This window comes from Anser brachyrhynchus (assembly GCF_964034855.1).
Source record: "Anser brachyrhynchus genome assembly, chromosome: 2".
In the NCBI taxonomy this organism is placed as follows: Eukaryota; Metazoa; Chordata; class Aves; order Anseriformes; family Anatidae; genus Anser; species Anser brachyrhynchus.
Window position 1 is genome coordinate 44,968,402 of NC_137695.1, and position 12,625 is coordinate 44,981,026.

A 12,625-nucleotide genomic window follows, 5' to 3' on the forward strand; every position below is an offset into this window, starting at 1 on the left:
CACTTGGACTTCTTTGGTACGTGCAAGAGGAAGTCGCTGGGGAGCGGATGACTTTTTAATCTGCAAGTAGTGTAAAGTTTGTGTGCTGCCTTTGCAGTTTATTAAATTCCTTGGGTAAATTTTACCTCTGGTGCAACGTATATAAAACATCTTCACAAGCTAGAAAGGAGGATCGATAGCGTATTCGGCGCCTGCTCAAAACGTTGCAGCGTGCTCTTCTGACACAGTTTTGAGCTTGGATCTGTATGGCCGGTCTTGCTTACGATGACGGGTGCTCCCAGAGGACCTGATCCAACCCCCCTGAAATCGATGGAGAAGCTCCTCTCTGCTTCCAAGGCTTTGAAACCAGGCGTAAATGCATTGATCTTCCACTGACACCGGGCTGCCTACCAGAAACCTTCTTGCTCTTGGGACGTGGGAGGACTTTTTTGTTTTCTCTGGCTAACATTTTGAGAGCAGGGCTGTATTTTTCCCCATTTCTGGTGACATTTGGCGGTGGAAGAGCATTTCGGATGCAGGCTCTCGGGTAGCAGAGTGTTCTGCTGGCTCCTGCCGCGGCAGGCACGGAAATGCGTCTTTGGAGGGAAGTCCTGATTAAGATCATCAAAGCGTTTCCTTTTTTCGACTCAAGCGGTCCTGCACAATGCAAGCGCCACAAGCCAAAAAGCACGATTCAATGCTTTAATCACCAGGAGAGGTGTTGGGCGTAGAAAGGAATCGCTCGTTTTTCAAGGCACGCCGGCAGGGAGGATGCTCCATGCCAGCCCCGTTGGCTTTACACCTTTTTATCGGCACCCACCCATGCCCAGACAGGATGCAGGGGAGGCAGGACGTCAGCGTGGCCCCGTACGGATGCTCTGGTGCTCGTGTCGGTGTCTCGCAGCGAGGAGCACTGGAGCCTTTGCTCTCTGCCACCGCTTCCTCCCCTGCCCGGTGGCTGACGAGAGGAGGCTCCAGCCGGCCGGTCCCGCAGGGCTTTGAAGATGAAAAGGGCCAGTGCTCGCTGATTAAACTACAGGGCTGACACACCTCTGCAAAACCTGTACTTTAGTACTTCCAGACGAGCCAGGGAACGCGAACGCCTCTCCAAAGAGTCCAAGCCCCAGCCCCAGACCAGCACCTTTCTCCCACGTGGGTGTCTGGCAGCACTCGGGCTGCTCCGAGCTGGAGGAGCATCCCTTGGGGACAGGCGGCACAGGTCAGGGCGTCCCTCAGGAACCTGGGCCCTGTCACGGTGCCATGGGACAAAGATGTGTGCTGGTGGGGCCAGGCAGGCATCGGGGCAGGAGGGAAACTCGCCGCTGTGTTCCTGGGGCTGGGTTTGAGACTGGGGCTGGGGGCTGGCACCCAGAAATTGTTCCGCCACAGCCTTGCTATGCGGTGTCAAGCACGTTATTTACTCTCAGAGCTTCCTCTGCCCATCTGTTTTGGCACAGGGGGGTGCAGGATGAGAAATCTGTTACCGAAAGGCAAGGCTCATGTTTTTCAGATATAAATGAAGTGATGTGATGGTGGGTATGGAGTGGAGGGAGCAAGGAGGACTAACAGGGCTGCAGCTTTGTCCCTCCCAGTGCTGCATGTCTCCCTGAATCCCGTGACACCGTTGTGGACATCTGGTTTGTGACAGTCCAGTCACAGCCACGAGCACCCTGTTGGGGACCATGAAGTTTCTGGCCAGAGAGAGATGAAAAGATGGGCTTGAAGAAAACGCCACAGCTCTTGGCAAAATACCCTGACCTTTCATAAGCAATGCTGATGTGGCGAGTGAAGAGAGTGCTTTGCTAGAGGAATAGGAGTTTTAAGGAGGGCTGTCAGAAGAAGCCAAAGACACAGAAGAAAAAGAGGCCTTCCAGATCTGAAAGGCACAAAGAAGAGAGTGGGACACCACAGGGATGGGGTGGCTGGGTGGTTTGGGAGGGCAAGGAGAGCCTGAGGCACTGGGGAGGTGGAAGGGTGGAGGAGCACAGCTCAGTCCCTGCTGGACGTGTTCAGACCCCACTCTAGTACTTCACGTGGTTTCGATAATCGTGTACCATGGGCTTTCAGCTGCTCAGGGCAAATATGTGGTATAAATGTAAGATCATTGTTCACTCAGCATGTCAACTTGTTTAAATTTCCGTGAGGAGAGCAAGTATATTATGGTATTGTTATCCTATGCAGAGAGTTGTTCATTTTTAATTATAGTTCATGAGAAATACAGACTCTTACGATGTGTCATCTGCTCAAACAGATATATACATCTTAGGGAAAAAATAATAGTGCCATGAAATACTGTTCTTACAAGGTGCCAGAACAAAGCTCATGTGCACATCTCCTCACACTCATTGGTAAGATAAACATAGAGGACTAAACATAGAAATGTATCCCACAGATATGTGTAGCAGCTAACCATCAGTCAGCAGGACTGGGCTGTGCAAATCCCTCGTGTGTCTGTATGTAAACAGATTCCCCCACACCCCAGGGCTGACATTCACGAATAAGGGCATATCTCATGTTTCCTGATTTGCTTCCTCCTTCAGCAATCAGCATCCCTACGTTTGGGAAAACACAACAGAGAGAGAAACTGGGAGCCAAAAAAGCCCAAGGTAACCCATGGGGGCTCTTCCTGCCCACCGCAGGTGTTGTTCCCATCACCTCGCTGCTGGCTGCAGAAAATGAAGCCTTGCCATCACCCCTTGTCCTGCAGGCAGCAATTTTCTGCTTGTCTGCGGGAAATAATCCTCTTTTAATTTAATTATTCATTTTTCAATTATTTAAGGCGGTACTCTGGGATAGCAGCAACGCTTTTGGTTAGCTTTCAGATTACTGCCGCCTCAGACAGCAGAGCCCTGGGATCCAGCTCCCAGGGAGAAGGGATTCACTGCTTTCCTATGGGGAACTCTCCCTCCTCCTTTCCCCGCCATACCCCTTGGGACATTCCCACACCTTCTGCCAACCTGCCTAGGTCCCACAGAGCCTTCACCCTGCCTGGCTGAGGCCAAAGGCTCTGGATGAGGATGGCCGAGTGGAGCCTGCCAGTGCTGCGCACAGCCGCTTCAGCCCTTTCTAGCAAATCAAAGTAGGTGCTGGCCCTCTGTGGAGACACTTTATATTTTTAACACTTTTCCGTTCAGACTGATTTTCCATTGAGATGTGTCCGTGTTCATTCCTGAATGACATCAGCTCTGATTTGAGGGGCAGGAGTGTAATTTCATCAGTCCTAAAAGATTATTGCATCAAATAAATAAATAAAAAAAGACATTTGTGCAGCATTGAATAGGAAGAAGTTTAAAAGAGAAGAGGCCATTTCTGCTGCCACTTGCACATTTTTTATAGATGTATCTCCATTCATTTCTCTGGAGCTAATTTTGTTTTATGCCTGCCTAAGTGAGAGCAGAGTCAGGCCTTCCTCCTTCAGCATATCGAGTGAAAAAAAAAAAAAAATCTATTTTTAAAGCTGAAAGCCTTTCTTGCTTGTATTTATCATGTGTCACTTTGTTGGCAGAAGTGGTGTAAATGGCACATAAAAGCTGAATTAGCTATTTATGGCACTGCTCATGACCCTAATATCCGCCGTCACAACAGCGGCCGGGCATTGCTTGGGCAGCAGAACTAATGAAGCCTGGGTTCCTCTGCAAAGATAAGAGCTAATCCTGTTCACCTCTTCCACACTAAAGCCACTAAACAGGTCTCCTTCTTCTTTACAGATGCCCATTTTTGCACTCCTCCTGGATGTTTAATATCTCTAAGCTCTCTAGACCACCGTGAAATTTGGTCGACCCCTGGGAAAGGATCCAAAAGTTATTATAGGAGCAACAAGATAAGAACAAGAAAAACGTCCAAGTCTCCATTTCAGCAGCAAACAGCTCGTAAAGGGGTCCGAAATTCCCTGCACGCAGTGGCAGTGAGGCAGGTACCAGGTGGCACAGGCTGCGGGGTGCATCCCCTGGGCCAGATATTGCTGTTTTCTCCCTCTAAGGGAGGCTTTTCTTGGCCTCATACAGTGACCTGGCTTCTCTGAATGTCACCTTAGCACTGCACAAAGAACCTTGTGTTACCTGTTTTCATTCACCCAAGCACCATCTCCTCTTCCTTGCACCAGCGGCGATGCCCCCGCGCAGCCCCACATCGTGTGACCAAGACATGGTTTTCCACTTCTGAAGGTGAGGACAGGGCAAGGACAAACATGAGCAGTCCAGCAGTTCACCTTTGGTCCTCAGGGTGACGGTGGACTCCTCTCCTTGGGAATTTTCTGGAAGACAAGGTTGCGCTTCTTCCCTCTCCATTGCACTAAATCCATTGGTAAAATGTCTCATGAAGACGTCCTGTCCCCCATCGCAGGAAGAAGTTTCCCTCCAGCTAGGAAATTTATTCACTGTAAAATTGAACAGGAGAACAAGATTTCCAGGGACAGCCTGCAGCTGTAATAAAGGATTATTGCCAGTTTCTTGTGCCACGTGCACAGAGCTCGGCAGGCAGGTAGGAGAAGATTTTGCGTGCTCCAAACCCTATGACCAGGCTAACTGGGTGCAGAGACGCTCACCTGCAGGTGAAGGTTTAGCTGGAGCTCCTGCAAGGCTTCCCAACACCAGCTGACAAAGCAAGTCAGTGGTAGGATGTTAACCTCAGACCGCGTCCCTGTTTCCCAAATTCCTGACAAGGCTGATGGCCAAGCAGCTCAGCTCAGCTCATCGGCAGGGTGGAGGCGATGGCTCCTTTTTGGTGATGGCACTAAAGGATGCCGCACACTCCAGGTGCTGGGGGAGCCATACAAGTTCCACAGGCTGAGATAAAATACAAAATGATATAATTTAAAGGCTTTTGTCATTCAGTTGCTAATGGCTTAATTAAACAATAACGTTTAACAGATGTGCTTTTTCTCCTCCAATAATTCACTCCATCTGTGTCGATGTAACTAGGCCCAGATTAGTGCATCAAAGTGTAGATGTGAATGTCTTATTTCAGGTTTTATGTATTAATGCGCATTTGCATATATATTGTTTCATCTTGTGAAGAGATGAATACCTCCATAGAAGGAGCTATTGCACATTATGGAGTTTAAAGAGCTTCTCTTAGTAAAGTAAGAACAAAAAAAGCATAAATCCAGACAAATAGGCAAATACAGATACCTTGAAATGAAGCACACATGGGCACACGTCTATTGAGGGTGTTGGACCCTGTATTACACAGTCTGGGATGTTGACTATTTTGCGACCATTTATTTCTGAAGCATTTTTTCAAACTTCACGTGCTGAGAAAAGAGCTTGCCTTGCTACATATGGCAGCACGTAACCACCTGAATCCCGAGGCTGGGGGAATGGGCAACCTGGAGGTATCCGCGGAGAGCTTTGTTGTTTTACCGAACAGCTTTAATGGCATTAGGGATGAGCACAGCTCTGCTGATTGTTATTGTTATTACTTTAAAACACCCTTACAGGTGCAAAATGCTTTCTCAAAGACTCCGGGATGCCTGAGAGACCTTGCAGGCTGTGACCCAGCTCTCACAGTGAGCCCACTGCCCCTAGCCCCCTGCTTCCTAACACCTCTCGGGTCCTGTCCTGCCCCACAGCCGGGATGTGACTGCCCTGCAGAGGCTGTTGTTGGGGCACAGCCCCTGTCCCCTGCGTGGCCATGAGATTTCGTGGCAGCAGACACTCCTGGGGATGCTGTCCCTGCGCAGGCAGAGCCAGTGCTTCACGCTGCTGGCTGCTGGCCACTTCCCATACTGGTCTTACTGGGGCAAACTCCACCGCTGAGTTCAGCTGGGGGATACCCAGACGGGACCACTCGCAGGGCTGGATCCCTCATTTCTCAGCCATCTTCCTTGTAGTGCCCCGGCTATGAAGTCTTATGAACCGAGTGGGTTACACGACTTTCCCCTAATTTAATTTAGATTAATTTCATTTTAATCAGTCCCTCTCCTCAGCATCCTATTAACCTCCCCATGAACCCTTCCTATAAGGGGATTGGGAGGGGAGGCAGGCTGCGTCTGTTAAAATGTTAGCCTGCTCTTTAGGTTGCAAAGCATCAGGCAGCAGGAACAGTGTTGACAGGCACCAGACGTGGTCAGGGGGACGGTGGCTGACCGTGCAGTGTGCCACCTGATTAAAACCCCCTTCGGACTCTTAACCGAATTCAGTTGTCCTGAACTGGCCCCAGAGGTAGCACCTGCCTAGGTAATCACTGCTGAACATCGACCACGGTGTCGTCACAGCGGATGGCACGGACGGACAAGGACAGACACGTTTGCCACTGACGTTATTTCCCAGTCCATTTCATCTCTTTAAAAATAGCTATCTAACGAACGTGTCCGCTGGCTATTAAAAGAATAGATATTTCTGAAAATCGGCGGTCTCTGCCAGCGCTCTCTGGAAACCTCGTGTGCCATTTGGCTTGGCTAAACTTGCATTCAGCCTTTCCAGGATTTCTGTCCTGCATGAGCAGCTGATGCGTTTGCCACAAGGGCTGTCACCCAGCCACGAATAGGAGAAGGGCTTTGCATTATCACAAATAGGATGGAGAGTCCTTCACCAAACAGCCTTTCTATTAGGAAGCAATCTGCATTTGGGCGTGGAGAGACCAGTGCTGAATACATTATTTTCCTGCTCCCCTGCCCTGTCTCTTCCTTACCTTTGAGTCCGATTTCACCCTTTTTTTCCCAAGCAATCCACATTCTCATTCAATTCACCGTCAGCTTTTCCCCCATCGCCACCTGCCTGCCATCCACAACCTGCCCAGTCCCTCCCAGTGCTCATGGCTGTGTCCCTCCTGGGGGGACAGGATGCCTCGAAGTTCACCCCTGACTCAAGATCACCCACCCCCAAAACAAGCCATCTTGGGCTAAAAGCAAGCAAAAATGTCTTATTTTATAGATGCAGAGCAGTCCCTGGCTCACCCAGGAAGGACGTCCCTGTGTCACCAGCCCACGGCCTGCCACCACTCACCACGCCAGTTGAGTGAGGCGAATATCCCTTGGGCACGGCTGAGAGCGACTCTTACCTGTCCGGCCAGAAAGCAGTGTCAGCCAACGACTTCTCAGGGGCTTAATTAAACAGTAAGCAAATGAGTAAGCTACTGTGAAGCAAAACATCCTCTTCCTCATCGTGGTTATGCAGGCAGATCTCAGGACGAGACCTTCCCTCCCCACAGCTGTGTGCGTGGCAAAAACATGTAGCTTGGGTTATTTCGCTTGCACACTTGCATACCTGAGGCAAATGCATGCAGCTCGTACAGAGCTTTTTCCTGAGAGCAATCCCCGTGAGCAGAGGTGGGTCTGGAGGCTCTGCCCTGATGCTGCCTTCTGTGGGGTGATGTGACCCGGGGCCACCCTGGGCCACCATCCGTGTCCCCTTCCATCACCCAGGGCATCCTCTCACTGCGGCGGTGAGCGGGGTGGGAGCCAGGTGCCGAGGAAGCAGTGCCCCTGCTCCCAAAGCGGTGTCCCCGTGGGGACCCCGGGGCTGGGGGCGTCGGGGGGGAGACCCCAGGTCCAGGCACTGACAGGGGGAAGGACAAAATTATCGGGGAGCACCACCGAGGCACTGAAGTTCCTACATGCGTCTTAACATATGGTCTTGTTTTCCAAAGGCTTATACCTAGCCCAAATTTGGGAAGATTTTCACAGGAACAGCAGAAGGCACAACCCAAAGGCCTCTTTGCACCTGCCAAATTTCACAACTCTGCTCCAAACCACGGAAAAACAGAGCTCGGAAAGGTCACTGATATTTTTAGCCTTACTCCGTAAGGAAATACAGCTCCGCCACGTGCTGCCTCGCGCTCCCTCTGCATTCCCCACCACTGCGTTTGCATTGCTGGCCAGCCGCAGACACATTTCACAGGGGAGCGGATGGCACAAAGATATTAGGTTCCTATAGGCTTTGGCAGTGCCTCTCCTCTGTAACTGCATCCTCAGGGATGTATCCCTGCCATACATCAGCACCTCGCAGTCTCTGGGTCCGTGGAAAGGGTCCACGGCTCTTTGGTCTGCCTGTGAGGGGGATGTAGCCACCAGAAGAGGTAGAGATGCCCTCAGCATAACTTTTCTGTTGGTGTGCAAGTGATCTCCTGCCTGGTGATGGTGCTACCTGAAGGGTAGTCAGATATTTGGGTGAGCCAGATAAAGGGTCCTCCAAAATCTCTAGAACCTGAGCATCTTGCTAAGATACTAGCCAAGCAAGTAATATGTAAAAAGGGATGCCTGATGTTAGAGAAACATAATTTAATTGCAGCCCTCAGTATAAATACAGGCTAATTACTTTCCCTCTTTAATGACCTATCACATTTTATGTGGCATATAACATCCTGAGAGGACATAAAGAGTGGCACAGAAGCGCAAGGCCATTAAGCCAACGATTTATTAGCAGCATCTGAAGGATGGAGGTTTTGTGCCTGTGAGTGAGTCCCCCAGAGACCCTGGGCCACTGGGGCCCAGCCAGGCGAGCGCCCGCGTCCCCTGGTCCCCAGGAGGTGACCTGAGTGCAGGAAGCCTGCCAGGAGGTCGGGAGCAGGAAACGCCTGCAGGCCCACCTCCGTAGGGCGTGCAGGGCCTCAAAACGGTGATTATCTTTAATCAGCACCTCTGGTGAGTCTTTAATGCAGCAGCAGGCGGGTCGGCAAGCACTAGGAGAAGGAGCTGGGCGGGGGGAGAGGGGCTTCTGAGCACTGGGTGGTGCAGAGGCTCTGCCAGGACACCCAAGGGTATCAAATTGCTGATAAGGTTCCTTCCTTGTCGACATCTCCTGGCCCACAGATGTATGGCTGTACACTCGGCTCTGGGAGACTGAGTATTTCTTGCTCACACGTGGCTTGCCAGGTATCGCTGCTCCATGACACCCTCTCGTTGTCACCCGTGCATCCAGCAGCGCCTGTGCCACCCACAGGGATCGCCGGCAGGGATACGAGGTTTTCCTCTGAGAAGTCAAGAGAAATACTAGCCATGATGGAGACAAAGCAAATGATCCCTGAAGTGGTCTGTGAGCAATACTCATGAGAGAAGGTGATTCCTATTCGCTATATATTTTAAGATGTAGACATTAAGCAGCTTGTAGTTGCTTAATTCAATGTAACGTTGACACATTGATTTTGTGCCATTCTGCTTTCTAAGCCATTGCCGTGCAATGCCAAGCAAAGTGTTTTTTTATCTCTCTCAGCAAAATTTATCATCTCATCAAGGGCACCCAGGTAGTTTGAGAAAGTACATTTCATACTAAGCGGTGTGGATTGGCATTGCTTTTAGTGACCTCCTTTAGGTCTCTGAGCACCGTGCCAGCTGTTGCATTGTTTGGCCTGTATCTTATTGCACTTCACTGTTTGAATCTCAGCCCTGCCCTGCAATAGAGCCCTGAAGCAGACACGCGGCAGTCGTATCAGCTTATGCAGAGATTACGAGGATGATGTCCATCCTTGTAGTTTCCTCTGTTTATTCCACTCCTAATCCAAAATAAAATAAAATAAAATAATAATTGAAATGTCCCCTGGAATTAAAAACTCACTTTAAAAGTGTATTTTGTTTTAGTTGAAAGGCTTTCAATAAAACAGTGGATCTGTGATGTTTAAATAAGACCAGAACACCTTTTTTTCCAGTTTGCTTACACAAAGAAAAGCGTATTTTTATCAAAATCAATACAGAGGGCATTTTACTTTGCGTAAAAGGGCAATCTCTGATAATAAAATGTTTAGCCAGAACATTTTTTTATCAGCTTTGCGCAGGACAAGCAAGAAGACACAGGGCAATGCTTCCCAAGGTGCTGCCTGCCGAAGCTTGATGCCACCTGAGGTCCTGGTGGACCAGCTGGCCCCGGCTCCCTCTTCGCCTTGCATGGTTGTACCAAGTTGTGTCATTTTGGTTCTTAAGACAGAGGAAAATGTTCTCTCCATACATTTATTAACATTTTGTGCAGAGATAACATCTCCGTTACAGCCAAACGCAAAACCTGCTGTTTTCTGTTCTTCCTGCATTAAAAAGACCCCGAAGTGAGGGAGGCAAAAACCCCTTCTGTGTGCTACAGAGGATTCCTGACGACTTTTTCTTAAAAGCTGCAGGCACTCCAGCGAACCTTGATCATCCTGTGGCTGGGGCTGACGGTCTGGATGCTTATCTCCTTGACGACAGACAACATCCAGCTCCGCATCCCACCACCACCAGCCTTGGGAACCTCTCCTCCCCCGGGGCAGGAGGCGAGGAGCCTGGGGGCAGGCGTCTGCCCATGGGCAGCCCACCTCCGCCGCCCCAGAGAGGTCTGAATATCCACCGACCACAGCAAAATTAACTTCCCTGCTTTGCAGAAAGGCAAAAACTCGGTGCGGAGGAATAATTAGTAGGGATGATTAAAGGCAAAGATTACACATTAGCAAAGGAAGATAAGCACTTAATTTTCAGCCTTATTGCATTCGTTTCAGACTTGAATATTGGTTCCAAAGGTAGCTGCAGACATATTTGCCTTTCTATATGTATGTACATAATATACATATGTACGATTACAATCTCCTGCCTAGCTTTAATAATACACTTAATTGCTTTCTGGCCCCACCTCAAGCTGCCTAAATTCATTTCACAGAGAAAAGATTATTTGCTGTTGGCCTTTAGCAAATAAATTGTCTGCCACCCTTAATCTGGGTAATAAAAGGCACTGCATCAGCCCGCTCACCGTTCTGCGCCTCGCGTCCGCTTCCACACAAAGTACAGATGACAGCTATTTTCCTCGTGCCATCACCAGCAAATTGAGCGAGTGTGCAATGCAAAATGTAAACCTGATGGATTTGCCGAGGGTCGTGTTCATTGCCTTCCATTACTGTTGTTGTGACACTAAATAAATTGTTTGCATATGACATTTGCATTACGTATTACACCTACGTGCTATCTTTTTTAATGCCATACATTATAATGCATAATAAATATACAGGTGCAATACTTGGAGCTACTCAGATGTTTGCATATATGCATACTTGCACACAAAAGCACCGATGCACACATGAAATACAGCCATACATCCAAACTACGGCTGTAGTTCGTGCTGTTCAAGTCAATAGACTTTTCCCCCGCGTATTGCACAGCTGAGCACAAATTGAAGTGGAAAGGGGAGAAGACACATGAAAAGCAAGAGGGACCGATGTTCAGGTCACGTTTTTCCATCTGAGCAGGAGCTCCTGTTACGGTATTTTTCCTTAGGGAAGGAGGCAGAATTGACCAAGGGGAAACACAGAGCCCTTCGCTATTGCTGTCACATGGGGGACTGTGGGGATGCAAAAGGTCCGCAGTGGTGTGAGTGTAGTGGCCAGGCAAATCCCAGAACATCAGGTGTGAGGTTGCGGAGATGAGAAGCACATTGCACGCTTTTAAAGTAACCCAGTGGGAGGAAGGAGATACTGAAGATACCATCATCTCCTCCTTGGGGTGCACGCTGCACATCTGTGCTTAGGCTTGCTCAGGGTGGCTCTAAGTGCCTTTGGTGCAAGAATACAGGGCACTGAAGCTCCCAGACTGCTTTTCTTTTCTTTTTTCTTTTTTTTCTTCTCTCCCTCTCTCTCTCTCTCTTTTTTTTTTTTTTTTAATCGGGAGGAAGGGGTAGGAGGTGACATTTTTCCCCTGATAAATATCAGACACATTCCACATTGCACTTACCAGAAAACAAGGACAATGCCGGCAAATGTCAGTGCAAATTTTGCCATAGCCTCCTTTTATACCCATTTTATTCAGCTCCTATTGAGAGAGCAGCCAGAAAGGGCATGAAACAGTGGGAGGTGGGATGGGTGTACTGGAATACAACATGCGGCAGAGAAAACTGATGAAGGTTGACCCCCGATGTTGATACAGAGGAGTACAGGATAGCTTCTGCGAGTGCTTGGTCCTCAGTGTACTGCACAGCTGGTCCTCATTCAAAGCCAGTCGGATATCGAAACATATGGGGTATTGCTGGCCAGCCTGCCTTAATGATGGTAAAATATCATTCCTCGCTCAAGCAGTGCGGGGTGGGCAGCTTCTCGACGGCAGGAGGTAGGAGCAGTAATTAAAGGAAATTGAAAGACAGCGATGTGCTCAGGGACTGCTGGGCAGGAGGGGAGGTGTGCGGGCAGCAGGGGAGCCCTGCAGGAACAGGAGGAGCTGCACACCCCTGTGCTTGCTGATAACCTCAAGAAGAAGACGAAGAAGATGAAGAAGAAGATGACGAAGAAGAGGAAGAGGAAAAGGAAGAGGAAGAAGAGGAAGAAGAGGAAGAAGAAGAAGAAGAAGAAGAAGAAGAAGAGGAAGAAGAAGAAGAAGAAGAGGAAGAAGAAGAAGAAGAAGAAGAAGAGGAAGAAGAAGAAGAAGAAGAAGAAGAAGAAGAAGAAGAGGAAGAAGAAGAAGAAGAAGAAGAAGAGGAAGAAGAAGAAGAAGAAGAAGAAGAGGAAGAAGAAGAAGAAGAAGAGGAAGAAGAAGAAGAAGAAGAAGAGGAGGAGGAGGGGGAGGAGGAGGAAAGGTATTTCAGCGTGTTGTTGCCCCCTGAGATAGTTGGCACAGGATGTTGCGGATGCCAGGAGCTGTCTAAGGGGTCGGAAAGCAACCTGACAAATTCAGGAGAGAAGAACCCTTCAAGTGCTGCCGCACACAGGGGCACCACGGTGGGATCTCCCTGGGGAAGACTCGCTGCACACCTGCACTTCCCCTACG

At 49.3% G+C, this 12,625-nt stretch overlaps 1 long non-coding RNA gene across 1 annotated transcript; it reads right to left on the reverse strand.

The window, feature by feature from the left end:
- Window positions 1-1,293: 1,293 nt before the first annotated feature.
- Window positions 1,294-4,762, reverse strand: LOC308190903. The gene is made up of 2 exons (XR_013947562.1): window positions 4,523-4,762; window positions 1,294-4,354 (listed from the first exon to the last, which is right to left on the reverse strand). It is a non-coding gene; the product is annotated as an uncharacterized lncRNA (long non-coding RNA).
- Window positions 4,763-12,625: the final 7,863 nt, after the last annotated feature.